We start from the raw sequence: 15,227 nt of genomic DNA on the forward strand, positions 1-15,227 counted from the left end.
CAATTAGTTAATGTTTTGCCCTCCACCATCTCTCTTCCCACATTAAGGGAGTGTTCTGGTATATGGAGGTGATCAGGAGAAGATGGAGTGATCTTTGCATTTTTTAAAAAAGATTTTATTCGTTTATTTTTATTTTTTAATTATCATTTTATTTTTTAATAATATAAATATTATTTATTTAGTTGAGAGAGAGACCACACATGAGCAAGGGGGAGGAGCAGAAGGAGAGGGAGGAAGCAGACTCTCCACTGAGCAGGGAGCCCGACACTCTCCACTGAGCGGGGCCTGAGATCATGGCCCAAGCCCAAGGCAGACATTTAACTGACTGAGCCACCCAGGGGCCCCTATTCATTTATTTTTAGAGAGAGAGAGAATGCATGTGTGAGCAGAGGGAGGGGCCGAGGGAAAGGAGGAGGGAGACCAGCAGACTCCCCGCTGAGTGGGGAGCCTGATGTGGGGCTCAATCTTATGACTCTGAGATCATGAACCAGAGCTGAAATCAAGAGTTGGACTCTTATCCAACTGAACCACCCAGGCACCCCAACGGGAAGATTTTTTGATGACAGTTCATGTCAGTAGAATATACCTGTGCATTTTATTTAAAGTAATGTTGACAGGTTTGCACAAACCATTTTGGAGAGCAGTAAAAGCCATGGATCGATGCCTGGATTGAGCCACATGATCCCACCACTGGAAAACACAAAGCACAAAGCTCATCCTTGTGGGTTTTATTTTGTTCCTATTAAGAATAGGGAAGCAGCCTCAACCACCTTTTCCTTGTTCACACTCGAGCCTTTGCCTCGAATTCTCTGGAGCGTGTGCATGTGCTGGATACTGCAGAGTGGTTGGAAGGTTGTGTGATATTCAGGAGGACAGATGAGGGGACACAGGAAAAGAGGTCCACTGGAGAAAGCCTTTTATAGTTAATCAGGATGTGAGTTGGAGTATCTGACTTTTTAAAACAAGTCAGAAAACAAGCTAAAACACCTCAGTGGGGATAGATTAGGAGGAGGATCTGGCAGGAAGAACAGAGGCACCTGTTCCTCATCTTTTGGCCCCTCATATTTTCTGAAGGTTTGATACAAATCTGGCATATCTAATGGACCAGTGGAAGAAAGTTCTAGAAAAGCTGGCTTCATTTCAATATAAGAAAGTGTTGTTTTTTTTTCTCCTTCAGATAATAGAATGTATATCAGGATGCAAGGCTGCCTCTAGTGAGAATCCAACTTTAAACAGACCAAGCTGGGAGGCTCCTTATCAATGATGTCGTGAGTAGTTTCAGTTTGCCTCTGGGAGGAGTTTTTACAAGAAGGTCTAGCTCCAAGGGTGGTGGACGGATTCTCTGAACTAGAGGGGCTCTCTCCCCTGTTCTCATAGCACTGTTCCCTCTCCCAACCATCCCACAGGACCAGAGTGGGAAGGTAGAGAGTGTGAATATCACAGTCTCCCCACCACACTACTGCAGGGACATTGCATATGCATATGCAGATGAGCCAACCAGAACTGTTCTTGAACTTTAGAAGACTCTGGATTCAGTGAAATGTAATTGGATGCTCATTCCTGGGTACCCGTGGGCAAACTGCCTAAGTTCTTTGAGTAACTTGAGATAGCAAAGAAAGAAGAAATACATCTCAGTGAAGACCACATTTCTACAACACCCCAAATTTACTTTCAGGGTTTGGCTCTATTTCTTTCTGTGAGACACAAGAGTTTAGAGCCGGGAAAATAAATCTGACTGCTCATCTGACACATCCGATCTGGTTGTTGAAAGGACTGAGATACCAGCCAATTGTTCATGACCTGTCTCATCGGGAGCTCAGCAGCTGGCTGCTAATGGTCAGACACGCAGACCTGGCCAGAGTCCACAATGGAAGGTTGGAGTATTGTGCTTGAGGATGGCTCAGGATGGAGTCCTTTGGAAGGACACCAGCCAGATGTCCAGGCCCATTTGGCTGGTCAGGCGGCAGCTGCTTTGTTGCTCTGTGGGATGAAGCAGCATTCTCGACCCGTGGAGCTCAGTGGTCAAGCCACAGAGTCATTCAGAGGCAGGGTGAGGGCAGAGTCCCACACAGGATGGCAGCACCTGCGGTGTCCGGGGAGCTCTGCTGTAGCCAAATACTTGAGCAGTTCCAGAAAAAGTTTAAAAAAATCTCTCCTCCTCCCAGCCTGCTCTTTGTTAATTGGAATTACACAAACTTCAACATCTGTTACATGCATCCATGCCCAAGAAGAGATGGAAAGAAGGAGGTGGCGCGGAAAGATGCCTGGCACTTCCTTTTCCTGGTGGCCCCTCACCTTCTGCAACATCACTTCCCACCGAGGCCGGAACCACTGAAGACACCCCTTCAGGCAACAGAGGAGCACTTTGGAACATGCAAAGATTTGTCCACGGAGCCTCACGGACGGATGAAAACACGACCTGTCCTGGGTCTGATTAGCAGAAACACACAAGGATAATAAAAGCTAGCTTGCACTTAGTATGATTTTTCAAGGCACTACTGGACAGTGTTCCCCCAGTCCTTTGCACTCAACAACATCCCCATTTATAATCAGAGACTGATTTGGTGGTTGAAGGACTTACAGGAAGAAGATCACAGGCTTAGTAATGGTGAAGCCAGAACTGCCAGGATTCTGCCGTCAGATCCCTGTTCTGTTTCCGTGCGTCCACCAGTTTCTGGACACTTGAGGCAGTCGCTGGGGTGGCAGCTGTAAGCAAGACATCCAGTGGCAGAAATCTAAGGGGATCCAGAACCAAGAGCTGGTGAGGGGCCCTGCAAGGCCTCCAGCATTGAGGCCTCCAGGCCCATGGTGCTCACCTCATAGTTGCTCCCAAGAACAGGGCTTTGTCTCTCTTGTTTATCTATGGATCCCTAGTGCCTTGAACAAAAGTACTCAACAAACACTTGCTGAATTAACTTGGTGCACTATTATCCCTCCCAGAGGGTTAAAGGGAAAGGGTCTTTGTTGTGGTCCATGTTGGATTCCCCTATGAACTATGAAGGAGAATATTATAGTGAATGCTTCGATGGCTCTGAAGAGATAAATAAAGCTTCCATCCTGGTTCTCTGCATTAAAAGCCTTGGGACCTTGGGCTAATTACTTAAACCCCTTGAAGGCTTCATTGCATTCTGTGTAAAATGGGGAACACAGGAGTGTTATGAGGATTAGAGGAGATAATGCGTGATGGATGCTCAGCCTTTAAACATTTAGCCCTTTTGGTTTTCTTTTTTTTTTAAGATTAAAAAAAAAAGATTTTATTTATTTATGAGAGAGAGAGAGGCAGGGACACAGGCAGAGGGAGAAGCAGGCTCCATGCAGGGAGCCGGACGTGGGACTCGATCCCAGGATCACGCCCTGGGCTGAAGGCAGGCGCTAAACCACTGAGCCACCCAAGGATTCCCCCACTTTTGGTTTTCATCACGAACTTGAATCATGGATTGTAAGCATGGAGGATGATGAAGCCACTACCTCAATGCTCTATTATTCTTACATATTTGAGGAGTCAAGGCATTCTTGGGATTTATCTCTCAGGGGGTGTCAAGGTTCTACTGCATGGAACATGCTCTCAAAAATAGTCCCTCCTCCCCGTGGTCACCTCTCACAGCATGAATATATTTATTGGTGGATGTATGAATTCCATACCTACTCTCCCATCAAAATAATTAATGTTTCATGGCTTCCTTTTAAGTATACTGTACTATTGACAAGTCAGAGAAAAATAAAATGCTATTTATAACTAAAGGGATATTTATTTACCTTGCACAATGTATTTTAAGTCGGATTCCATGCAATTCCATTGGTAATTTCATATCCAACCCAAATAGCACAGATTTTCTTTCCCATTATTCCTGAATCCTAATTCACTCAACCTATCCCAACTCTTAGGCTGTTTGGACACAGTTGCCTTTACGTCTGATTTTTGAGTTATCATTACTCGGCATTTGCCAATATTACCAAATATTCTCATTTACATGATCTCATGCAATCCTCGGGCAACACATGACAAGGCAGTATTATCCCCATCTTACAGATGTAGAAGGAGATGTCTGTGGAGGTTTGGTGAGCTTGCCCAAGGTCATAGCCAAGAAGCAGCCACCTCCTCGACCTCTGGCGGGTGTGGGGGAGGTGGGTTTCTGACTCCTGAGTTCAGCATTTTCCCCGTCATACTCCAGCTGTCCCCTCTCCATCATCATCAAAGTCTCCAGCATCGGCTGTGACAGAAGGGTATGTGTCCAGCCGAGTCATTATCTGTTGCTCTTTATCTCTGGTGCCTCCTGGTTGTCACTTGCAATTTTCCCTAGCTGTTTCAGCCACTTGCAAGCCCCGGGTCTGACTCCACCTGACTGATCTTATTATATCCTGAAAAGGAATACAAAGGAAAAGTCCTCTGTGTTTGGGTCCACTTCTCCTGTCACTTCTCTGGGGATCCCCAGCTTTTTGCCCAGGCTTCTTCATCATCATCGTGGCTTTACTTTTCAAACTCAGAAGGTTCTCTTCCACTACCTGCATTTCTCCTGGCACAGCTGACAGACCATCCATGTGGGTAGGGTGATTTTTGCCCTCAATTGTAATAAAAATTTTAATTATTCATCAGTACAGTAGCTGTTAGACAAATGCCCAATTATTATTCATCCATAGCTAAGTAACCTCCTGCTCTTTTTTGGAGCTGTGACAAACACAGCCCTTCCAGAGCTGGCAGCGGGCTCAGATCAAAGAACGCTTTGTGTGTTGCTTTAACCAGGAAAGGAAGGACAAGGAAAGGCAGCGCTCTGTGCTTGCAACTGGGGCCTCCTGCCTCACCTGTCCCCCTGCATGATGCCGGCCTTACAGCCTGGACTCAGGGAGCCAGTCTGGAGAGGGGGGAAACTGAGCCCCGTAGTAGTCAGGCTGGCAGCTGCGAGGCATCTTGCACGGCCCCCTGGTTCACCTGGCAAGGGCTCGCTGGGTGGAACAGCTGCACGGGGCCTTTTGCCAAAGAAGCAACTGAATTGCAAATTTGCAAACGAGGCTATGGAAAGTGACTCTTGATTAGACCAACTTTGTAGCTTTTATTTATTTATTTTTGCTCCATGATCCGGGGCCTCTTCGCTGCAGGTCTGGGGTCACCAGGGGGGACATTGCAAAGGAGGGAGTGTTCCAGGGCCAGCCTGTCCTCTTCCTCCTTTCCCTTTCTGCGGGCATGCTCCCCCTCACTGCTACCCTGCCTTTAGGACCTTCAGGCCCATGCTGCTGATCCCACAATCCCACAGGGTGGGGGCTTTTCCTGGGCTGGACTGCTCTCTGGGGTTCCGTCTTTCCCTACACTTTCTTCCCAAAATTTACCGGGAGACAGATGTTGGCCAGAAAGCACCTTGCACTCTGCCGGCTCTCCAGGATGCCATCCCACCCATGGGGGAAGATGTCCCAGCGTCCCCGTGTCTCGCTGACCTTCTGCCACCTGGAAAACTTCAGTCACCTCTGGTGGCTTCCATGATATGCCACAGCTCTTTCTGCCCTCTGCAGACTCTAGGTAGCTCTTCATACACTTGTGACTCCTGACCCCATCCTGCCTGGGGCATCTTGGTCCGGTGTCCCCTTGCCCCATTGATCTTAGGTTTCCAGGCAAACCCACCCCCCATCTCCTGTTTTCGCATCCTCCTTCCTCACCCTGCTCCCCCCCCCACCCTGGACCCTCACCTCTCTGCTCAACTTTGTCAAACCACTCTTCCTCCACCCCTCTCTTCTTTGCAACCTGCCTCTCCCCTAAGGAACACCACACATGGAGCTTCCTCCACTATTGGTTTTCCAGTCTTCTATTTCCTGACCAAGTAATTGATCTCCCCTTAACCTAAGTAGCTTTCCACCTGACTCAGAGCAAGAATTGAAGCCCTTACAATGTCTCCATGTGATTGCCTGCTGTTATACTCCAATGACAACAAATCCTACTTCTTTTTTTCTTGTTCCTCCAGTTTCACAGGTCAAACCCCATCTTGCCTCAGGGCCTTTGCACGTGCCCTGCCCTCTCAGGCTGTAACACACTTTCACCAGATATTCCATGTCTAACTCCCTTCTATATCCATTCCAGATACAGTAATGTCCTGGCTCTCCATCACCCTACTAACCTAGGGTTTCTTCTTTTCTTCTTTTTTTTAAAGATTTTATTTATTTATTCATGAGAGAGAGAGAGAGAGAGAGAGAGAGGCAGAGACACAGGCAGAGGAAGAAGCAGGCTCCATGCAGGAAGCCCGATGTGGGACTCTATCCTGGGTCTCCAGGATCACACCCTGGGCCGAAGGCAGGCGCTAAACTGCTGAGCCACCCAGGGATCCCCCCTAGGGTTTCTTATAGCACTTATTATCCTAACATATTGTGTATGTGTATGTGTATGTATGTGTATGTGTTGTCTGCCTCCCTCCATTAGAATATAAACTATGTGAGAATAAGGATTTTCTTTTGTTCACAAATAATGAAGTACTTTGGACTGAGTGCTACAGGTGGTGTCCCCTCCCCCTGCCCCACCAAATTCATATATGCCGACCCCCAGTGGAAGGCCATATTGGAGATGGGGTCTTTGGGGGTGATTAGGGCTAGATGAGGTCATGAGGGTAAGGCCCTCATGATGAGGTTAGTGCCATTATAGGAAGAAACACCAGAAAGCTTGTCTTCTTTTCTGTCAAGTGAGGACACAGGGAGAGGGCAGCCATCTCCAAGACAAGAAGAGGGCTCTCTCCAGAACCTAATCATGCTGGCAACTTGATCTTGGACTTCCAGCCTCCAGAACTATGAGAAATAAGTTTCTTTTATTTACACCCCCCAGTCTGTTGTACTTTGTTATGGCAGCCTGAGGTCCATTATTTGCTTAAATGAACACATCAGTGTCTCATGGAGCAAGGGGCCAGGAATGGAGAGCTGGGGATCTGTGGTTATTTGTTAGCTCCCAGCTGCTGCTCCCACCCTTACATGAAGCCCTTCGTGCTTAAAGTTATTACTTTCTTCTTGTCCTCTTGGGTGTGTCACCCCCTGTCCCCCTATAACTGTCTTGTGGACAACTTTAGAATCTGGCTCCGGCTCCCTTCTTCCTCTTCGTCCATCTCAAATTTTAACATCCCCATAGGTGATTTGCCTCTCAAACAGCTTCCTCAATATCAAAGCCTCTTAGCTCCCCTGTACTCCGCCCCCACCACCACCACCACAGGAACTTATTCCCACAGTAGCAGCTCCAGCCCAGAACTCTCAGACCCCTGGGTTTCATGCTGTCACCAGAATGCCAGAATGCCTGGCTCTCCCTCAGTCTCCTTCCCACCTACAATGCCCTCTGACTTTGTGCAGACTGCTTGGCCCTGGGCCCCTCCAGCTCTGCCTGGCCAGTAGGCTCCTGAGCTGTCGCAAACTACTGTGCCCTTGCCAGACCACACAGAATCTGGCACTTGAGGAGGTGGGTGGGGGCTGAAGCCTACCCTGCACTTTGCTTGGTAAGCTTACTGCACCTGTGCACAGAGGCAGGGCAGTGTCCCTGCAGGAAGCAGGAGCACCTTTATCTTCTCATAAAAGAACAGACCTTGCCAAGCCATGCTCACACAGCGTGTGCTCAGAGGGGCATTTAAGAAAATATTCCCAGAGGTACCACGTAGGCTGTGGTAGCCTTGACATACCTGCTAGTAGACAGCTGGGACTCTTTCTGTACTACTTGAACACTTCCCATGGTGTGAATACCAGCTTCCCCATGGGGCCACAGAGGGGACGGGAGACCAAACACACAGGAAAGCTCCCAGTCTCCCTCACTCCCTTGCTGCAGGGGCAGTGACTTAGGTCCCACCAACCTAATGTACCTACAGGAGATGTCGACGCAACACTGGATTATTCAGGGGAGGCAGAGCAGGGGCGTCTGTTTTCCTGGGAGCCTGGCGGGGAGGGGGTTTCATTCTATAGTTGGCAGCTATGGTGATTGGCCTCTGAGCTAAAGCTTTGTGATTACAGTGGAGGCTGAGTCCCTAAGATGGGCCAGTCCCACCATGTGTGGGGGGCGTCATTCCTGGGTGCTCAGCCCAAGTCTTTACAGCTCTTGCTGATTTTTTTTTTTTTTTTTTGAGCTATCTATATCCCTCTCTTTTCCAGCCAGCTGGAGTGGATTCTGTTCTAACTAGAGCACAGGCCACCGTGTGCACCCTCCTTGCCTCTCCCTTCCCTGTTCCAGCCCAAGTCCTGTGGTTATCTGAACTCCTTGCCTCCCATCCCCCCATCCTTCCTCTGCACCCACCCAGGGAATACCTACCCCACTCTCCCCTCCCTCTACACCTGGGCAGCTGGTGGGGGGAAGTCACATAGCCAGGCAAACTGTCATCATTTGTATTTCTGCCTCAGCTGGGTCTGTGTGGGTGCCCCGTGGTGCTTTCTCCCCACACCGTGTCTGGTCCATTGCCCATTCTCTTTAACAACAGTTTAAATCTGCCACCATTCCCTGTATCCATGGCTTCTTCATTCTCAGGAGACAGCCCTCTAACTTCCTGTCCCACTCAAACCTTTACCCCATGCCTCCCTCGAGTTTATGCACCCTCCCCACATTTCTTCCAGTTCAGACCATGGGGGAACCTTGCTCCTATTGAAAGGCAATCTTGTCAGGATCCCTGACCCTGCCCCATCTCACCATCTCTGGATCGTGCTTCAGCAGTTACCGCCACTTGCTCCTACATCCTCTGTCTTTCTTTTATCTTCTCAAAAAAATACCTCAAGGGGCAGCTCAGTGGTTGAGCATCTGCCTTCTGCTCAGGACATGATCCAAGGGTCCTGGGATCAAGTCTGGTGTCGGGCTCCCCGCAGTGAGCCTGCTTCTCCCTCTGCCTCTCTCTCTCTCTCTGTGTCTCTCATGAATAAATAAACTCTTTAAAAAAAAAAAAAAAGCCCTCAAGAACAATTAGTTTGCATATTAATTATTTTGTAGGCAAATTGTTTCCTCCTATGAGGAAGAATCCCCCCCCCCTTTTCTTAATAATCTCTACACCCAGTGTGGAGCTTGAAGTCACTACCCCGAGACCAAGAGTTGCATGCACCACCAAGTGAGTCCTACCCAAGGAATCCCTTCTTAAGCTAAGAATTTATACATAAGAGTAGGGGGTGAGAAAACACTGCAAATGATCTGTACACAGTAAATCTTGTTCGCACTTTTTAGGGGGTAAACTGATTAGGTCAGCAAAGATGGCCAGCCTGGACCTCCTGTCCTTGACTAGGTCCAAAAGGGAGATGGAAGAAGATAGTCTAAATTGTTATGGGTTCTTGAGAAAACTTGGAGAGTCTGGCTGAGGAACTCATGTTTCAGGCTCTCTCTCTCCAACATCTACTAGCATCCTGCCATCAGCTCCTCCATCCCTGTGATGACTTCTCTCTTCCTACTGGATCTTTCCCCTGAAACTCTCATCACACTCAAATAATTTCCATCTTGAGAAAATTACCCTCTCTTGACTTTCCCCTACTAGTATATTCAAACTTCCCTGAAAACCCGTGTCTCTTCTCCGTCTCTGCTTCCTCACCTCCTTTCGCCCCTTAGTCCATGTGGCTCTGTCTTCTGAACCCCACCACTCTACCAGAACTTTCACATGAAGTTCCTTCACGACCTATGTACCAAACACAGGGGATTTTTTAGTTGTCTTCTTCCTGGATTTTCTTGCTGCCTCGGACCGCAGACTCCCAGGATGCTTTTGGGTCCTGGTTCTTTATGGATATCCATGATCATGCAGAGTTCAGAGGGCCCTCCCTTTCACAACACAGACTTAGATATTGGCACTCTCCAGGATTTTTCTTGGCCAGTTCTCTTCCCCCTGGACTCTAAGTATCATCGCTGTCATTTTTACAGCTAATGACTATGTGCTGGTGAGTCCCAAACCTGCCAAGTACTGCTAGAAAATTATACAGAAGAAAATTACAGTCGGGGGAAGGGAGAGGATTTGTTTTAGCTTAAGATGGAAATGCTAGCACTTTGCTGGATTTCTGCCATTTATTATTCACCTTTCACTAGGTAGTTACTCAAATGTTTGAGGGAGGTGATCAAGTTTGCCAAGGTGACAGCAGAGCACCACTTTCCCTGAACCACTCCTTCTGTTCTGCAGCAGACACTTCAAAATGAAGATGGGGAAGTAGCTGTCTTTTGGTTCCCTCCATCCATCTGTTGTCCCTTGGGTTCCTCTGTAAATATTGACACTAGTGAGGCCCATTATAGGCATGGGGAACATTCTCTGCCCCTGGAGAGCTGCCATCACTCAGATGGGTGGTTGGGCCTTGGGAATGGCAGCCACCTCTTATGTACACAATCAGTCAGGCCACCAGGGCCATTTGTCTGCTGTTGAGACATAATCTGGGTCCCCGGCTGTGCAGCATCAGATAAATAAAGAAAATCCTCAAGGGGCTGTTGTAGTTTACAAATTTTGTGCCAGAATTTTTCTGGGAGCTCCCTGGAGGAGCTCCCTGGAAGTACCTGATGCTTTTCCAATGGCATCTTCTCTAGTGCCCCCTCAGACGCCCCCGCCCCTGCACCAATGATCTCTGCCATACACTGGGACAGTCACCCTTTCTTTTGGCGTTTTCTTGCCCTCCACCATCTTGTGTATGTGGCTTTCTCCTTGAAGGCAAAGGCCATGGAGGTTACACATGACCCATTTGTAGTGTGAAGAGATGCAGAAGAGTGAGCCCAGACCATGAAACAGAAAGAGCATGAACTCTGTGTTGGACAAATGTGTGTGTGAGTTCTGTCCAGCTGTTTATGGGTATGTGACCTTGGGGGTAATTACTTACCTGAGACTATGCTTGGTTAACTATAATATGGGAATAATAATTCACTTAGTCACATGGTGGTTGCAAAAATAAAGTGAAAAGCACAGGCAAAAGCACTTGTCATTATTAAATGCTCCCAAATGGTAGCCATTAGTATATCAGTAGTAGATGCTTAATAAATATTTCTCTCTTCTATTACTTTCTCCTTTCTCCCTGGAGAATTCACTTAGCCCTATGATTCATCTATCACATCTATAGAATGCAAATTACTCTTCTCTACTCTCTCTTGGCTGGAACAACATTTATTGTTGTTAGTGAGTATTGACTCACGTGTTTTTATGTTTATGGTTCATGTCCTAAACTCTAGTGTAAGGTTCCTGCAGTAGGGATCCTATTTTATAGCTTTTGAATCCCTACTTCTCTGCACAGTGCCCCAGTCGTAGCAGGTGTTCAGTAAATATTTGGTGACACAGATGAGTAACATTTCACCTTAGAATATAATCAGTGGTGGGGCAGCCCAGGTGGCTTAGGGTTAAGCGTCTGACTTCAGCTCAGGTCGTGATCCTGGAGTCCCGGGATCGAGTCCCACATCGGGCTCCCTGCATGGAGCCTGCTTCTCCCTCTGCCTGTGTCTCTGCCTCTCTCTCTCTCTCTCTCTGTGTGTGTGTGTGTGTCTCATGAATAAATAAATAAACTCTTTAAAAAAAAAGAATATAATCAGTTGCATGTTAGGGTGAAAGTACTCCCTTACCCTTCACTCTATATTCTAGGCCCAGCCCTGCTCTCCACATTCCCTTATATATAGCCCTGACCCCACCCAAGCTGGGGCCTGCTGTGGTAGCCAAGGCTGGAACAGATTGCTGTGCAAATACTTGGCAAAGTAACAATCTATTTGTGGATAAGCAGAAATTGGCTGTATTCTCGGTAGAGTTATGAACTGTCACTATTAACACCCATGAGTCACTAACATCATGGTGGGCTGAGTGATTTTTCTGCAGGCTTATAAGGCATATTATACTAAAAATGCCACTGTCCATCTGTCTAATCAGTGCCTGTTCCATTGATGTCACAGATATTTAAATGAGCTTCTTTCTTCATGCCCAAATACACAGGGGCTTTATGTAATTCCCAGACTCCACTTGTGGGGGAGGTTGAGGTATCCCATAATGGGTTTTTGGTTGTTATTGTTTTGTTTTTTCTTTTTTGTGGTTTCCAGGAAAAGCTCTGGTATGCTGGGAGAAGTTAGGATAATAGGAAACAAGCTAATCCTGTGCTTCCATTCCCTAAGCCAGATCATCAGCCCCACATCCTAGAAATGGAAGCAGTGAGGACTGAATGGAGTTGCAGAAAGGTAGAATGGCCCTTAACACAGGGGAATTTCAGCCCCAGAAAATTATACTTCATTGACTATGTGCCTCCATGTCCACTTTCTGAATCACTCATAAACTTATCTTGTGACCAGCTTTACCTATCATAAATCTATCATAAATAAATAAATAAATCTTTAAAAGTAACTTTACTCCTTTGTAATTAGCAATCTGTGGGTAATTCCTTGAAATGATGTGAATATCCTTTTTGTTTTTTTTTTTTTTTAAAAAGATGTATTTATTTATTTATTCATGAGAGACACAGAGAGGGAGAGAGAGAGAGGCAGAGACACAGGCAGAGGGAAAAGCAGGCTCCATGCAGGGAGCCCGATGTGGGACTCGATCCTGGGTCTCCAAGATCAGGCCCTGGGCTGAAGGCAGCACTAAATCGCTGAGCTACCGGGGGTGCCCTGGTGTGAATATTCTGATGCCCAACACTGTTTACCCAGTGGCCTCAATATCTAATTATGATCCCTGTCTGAGTCAATTTTTGCAAATTGGCTGTATTGACCCAGATGTGTTCAGTGGGAGCCCCTTAAGGCCACGCTCTGAGAGCCTTTGACATGATTCTTGGTTTTCATACACTTCCTATGAGCAAAACAAGAGATCGAAGGCTCAACTTACTTTTTTCTGGCCCCAGACCTGGGAACAGATGTTTCTCCAAGGAACTCTGGTCTCTTTTAGTGGGGAATGGTATGTAGATACCAAGATCTGGTTGCTACGTGTGCTCATTGCTATTGGTGTGTTATTACACCTGGGCCTTTTCGATGGAGGTAACAGAAAATATATTTAAAAACTGTAAGTTCACTGATACTTATAATTAAAATTTATCCTTAATTTTCTTTTTTTAAAGATTTTGTTTATTTATTTGACACAGAGAGAGAGAGACAGACAGACAGACAGACAGAGCACAAGGAGGGAGAGCAACAGGTAGAGGGAGAGGGAGAGGCAGGTTCCCCACAGAGCAGAGTGCCCATGATGGGACTCAATCCTGGCACTCTGTGACCGTGACCTGAGCCAAAGGCAGACACTTAGCCAACTAAGCCACTCAGGTGCCCCTATCCTTCCTTTTTCTTATTTTAAATTTTTATCTCTCTTCTCTCATAGTGAAAATCTTGGTTCCTAATAGCATTCATATATTCATTTATTTACTTTATCCTATGATATACATAAAATATTTTCAGAACATCATACCATTATTACTACTACCAAAAACTACCGATACCAAATGTTCAGTAACATTTAAGATTTCTTTGCAGTTTTGTCCTTAGAATATATATCCCACTAAAGATGTAAAGAATGTAGACTTTAAAAATTATTCAAATCAGTTTCTTAGTGTGGTTTTGCTATTGTATTTATATAAAGTTAGGTTAGTTTTTATAATTAATAAACTTTATTTTTCAGAGCAGTTTTATATTCATGACAAGATTGCGCTGAAAGTACAGAAAATTCCCATATATTCCCTACATTTCCCACCTTCTCCCACTATCAACATTTTGTACTGCAGTGGTACATCTGTCACAATCAATGAACCTACATTGATATGTCATCATCCAAAGTCCATAGTTTACATTAGGGTTCCCTCTTAGTGGTGTACATTCTATAGGTTTGGACAAATGTATAATGACTTGTATCTACCATGACTAGTATCATGCAGAATAGTTTCACTAATTCAGAAGTCCTCTGTGCTCCACCTATTAATTCCTCCTTTCCCTGAAGCCCTGATAACTACTGATCTTTTTACTGTCTCCATAATTTTGTTTCTTTCAGAATGTCATATAATTGGAACATATAGTATGTAGCCTTTACAGGTTGGCTTTTTTTTTACTTAGAAATACCCATTTTAGTTTTCTTTATGTCTTTTTATGGCTTAATAGCTCAGCTTTTTAAAGTCCTAAATAATACTCTATTGCCTAGATGTGCCATTGGTGAATATCCATTCAACTACTGAAAATATCTTGGTGGCTTCAAAGTTTTGGCAAATATAAATCAAGCAATATCAAATTTAATTTCACATTTCAAATGTTTGTAGCAATAAGCATTCACATGCATTCACATTTTTATATGGACATACATTTTCAGTTCTTTTGGATAAAATCTAAGAAGTGATATTACTAGACTTTATGGTAAGACTATGTTTAGTTTTATAAGAAACTTCCAAACTGTCTTTCAAAGTGGCCATACCACTTTGCATTCCCACCAGTGGTGAATGAGAATTCCTGTTGCTCCACATAATTGCCAGCGTTTGGTGTTGTCAGTGTTTTGGATTTTGGCTATTTTAATAGGTGTGTAGTGGTATCTCCTTGTTTTAATTTGCAATTCCCTTGTGATATATAACGTTGAACATATTTTATTTTATTTTATTTTATTTATTTTTTAAAAAGATTTTATTTATTTATTCATGGGAGACACAGAGCAAGAGAGAGAGGGAGAGGCAGAGTCACAGGCAGAGGGAGAAGCAGGCTCCATGCAAGAAGCCTGACGTGGGACTCGATCCTGGATCTCCAAGATCACAACCTGGGCTGAAGATGGCGCTAAACCACTGAGTCACCCAGGCTGCCCAGAACACCTTTTAATATGCCTACTAGCCATCTGTACATCTTGGTTCAAATCTTTTGCCCATTCTTAAATCAAACTGTTTTCTTATTTTTGAATCTTAAAAATTCTTTGTACATTTTAGATAATAATCTTTTATTAAATGTATTTTTCTGCAAATATCTTCTCCCAGTCTGTGACTTGTCTTCTCATCCTCTTGACATTATCCTTTGCAGAACATATTTTTAATTTTGATGAAACCTATCTTATCAGTTCTTTCTTTTGTGGAAAACGCCTTTGGTGATGTACCTATAAAGTCATACCCAAGTCAGCATACCCAAGGTAATCTAGGTCTTCTCTCATGTTATCTTCTGAGGGTTTTATAGTTGTGCATTTTACATTTAAATTTGTGTGCTATTTTGAGTTAATTTATGAAGGATGTAAGTTGTATGCCTGGTTTTGTTTTGTTTTTTTGTTTTTGTTTTTTTTGCATGTGAATGTCCAGTTGTTCCAGCACCATCTGTTGAAAAGACTATCTTTGGTTCATTGTGTTGCCTTTGCTCCTTTGTAAAGGAGCATTGACTA

At 45.2% G+C, this 15,227-nt stretch overlaps 1 long non-coding RNA gene across 10 annotated transcripts in view; it reads left to right on the plus strand.

Moving 5' to 3' along the window:
• The window catches only part of LOC125753831 (uncharacterized), a 67,364-nt gene extending 63,633 nt beyond the window's left edge, over window positions 1-3,731 (plus strand). For 8 of the 10 annotated variants that reach the window (XR_007406474.1, XR_007406472.1, XR_007406477.1 and 5 more), the window contains one exon: window positions 1,178-3,731. This is a non-coding gene — a long non-coding RNA (uncharacterized LOC125753831). The remainder of the gene's footprint in view (window positions 1-1,177) is intronic. The other 2 variants (XR_007406473.1, XR_007406478.1) reach the window with 2 other exon arrangements.
• Window positions 3,732-15,227: the final 11,496 nt, after the last annotated feature.

Source organism: Canis lupus, chromosome 27, assembly GCF_003254725.2.
Source record: "Canis lupus dingo isolate Sandy chromosome 27, ASM325472v2, whole genome shotgun sequence".
NCBI classification, from domain to species: Eukaryota; Metazoa; Chordata; class Mammalia; order Carnivora; family Canidae; genus Canis; species Canis lupus.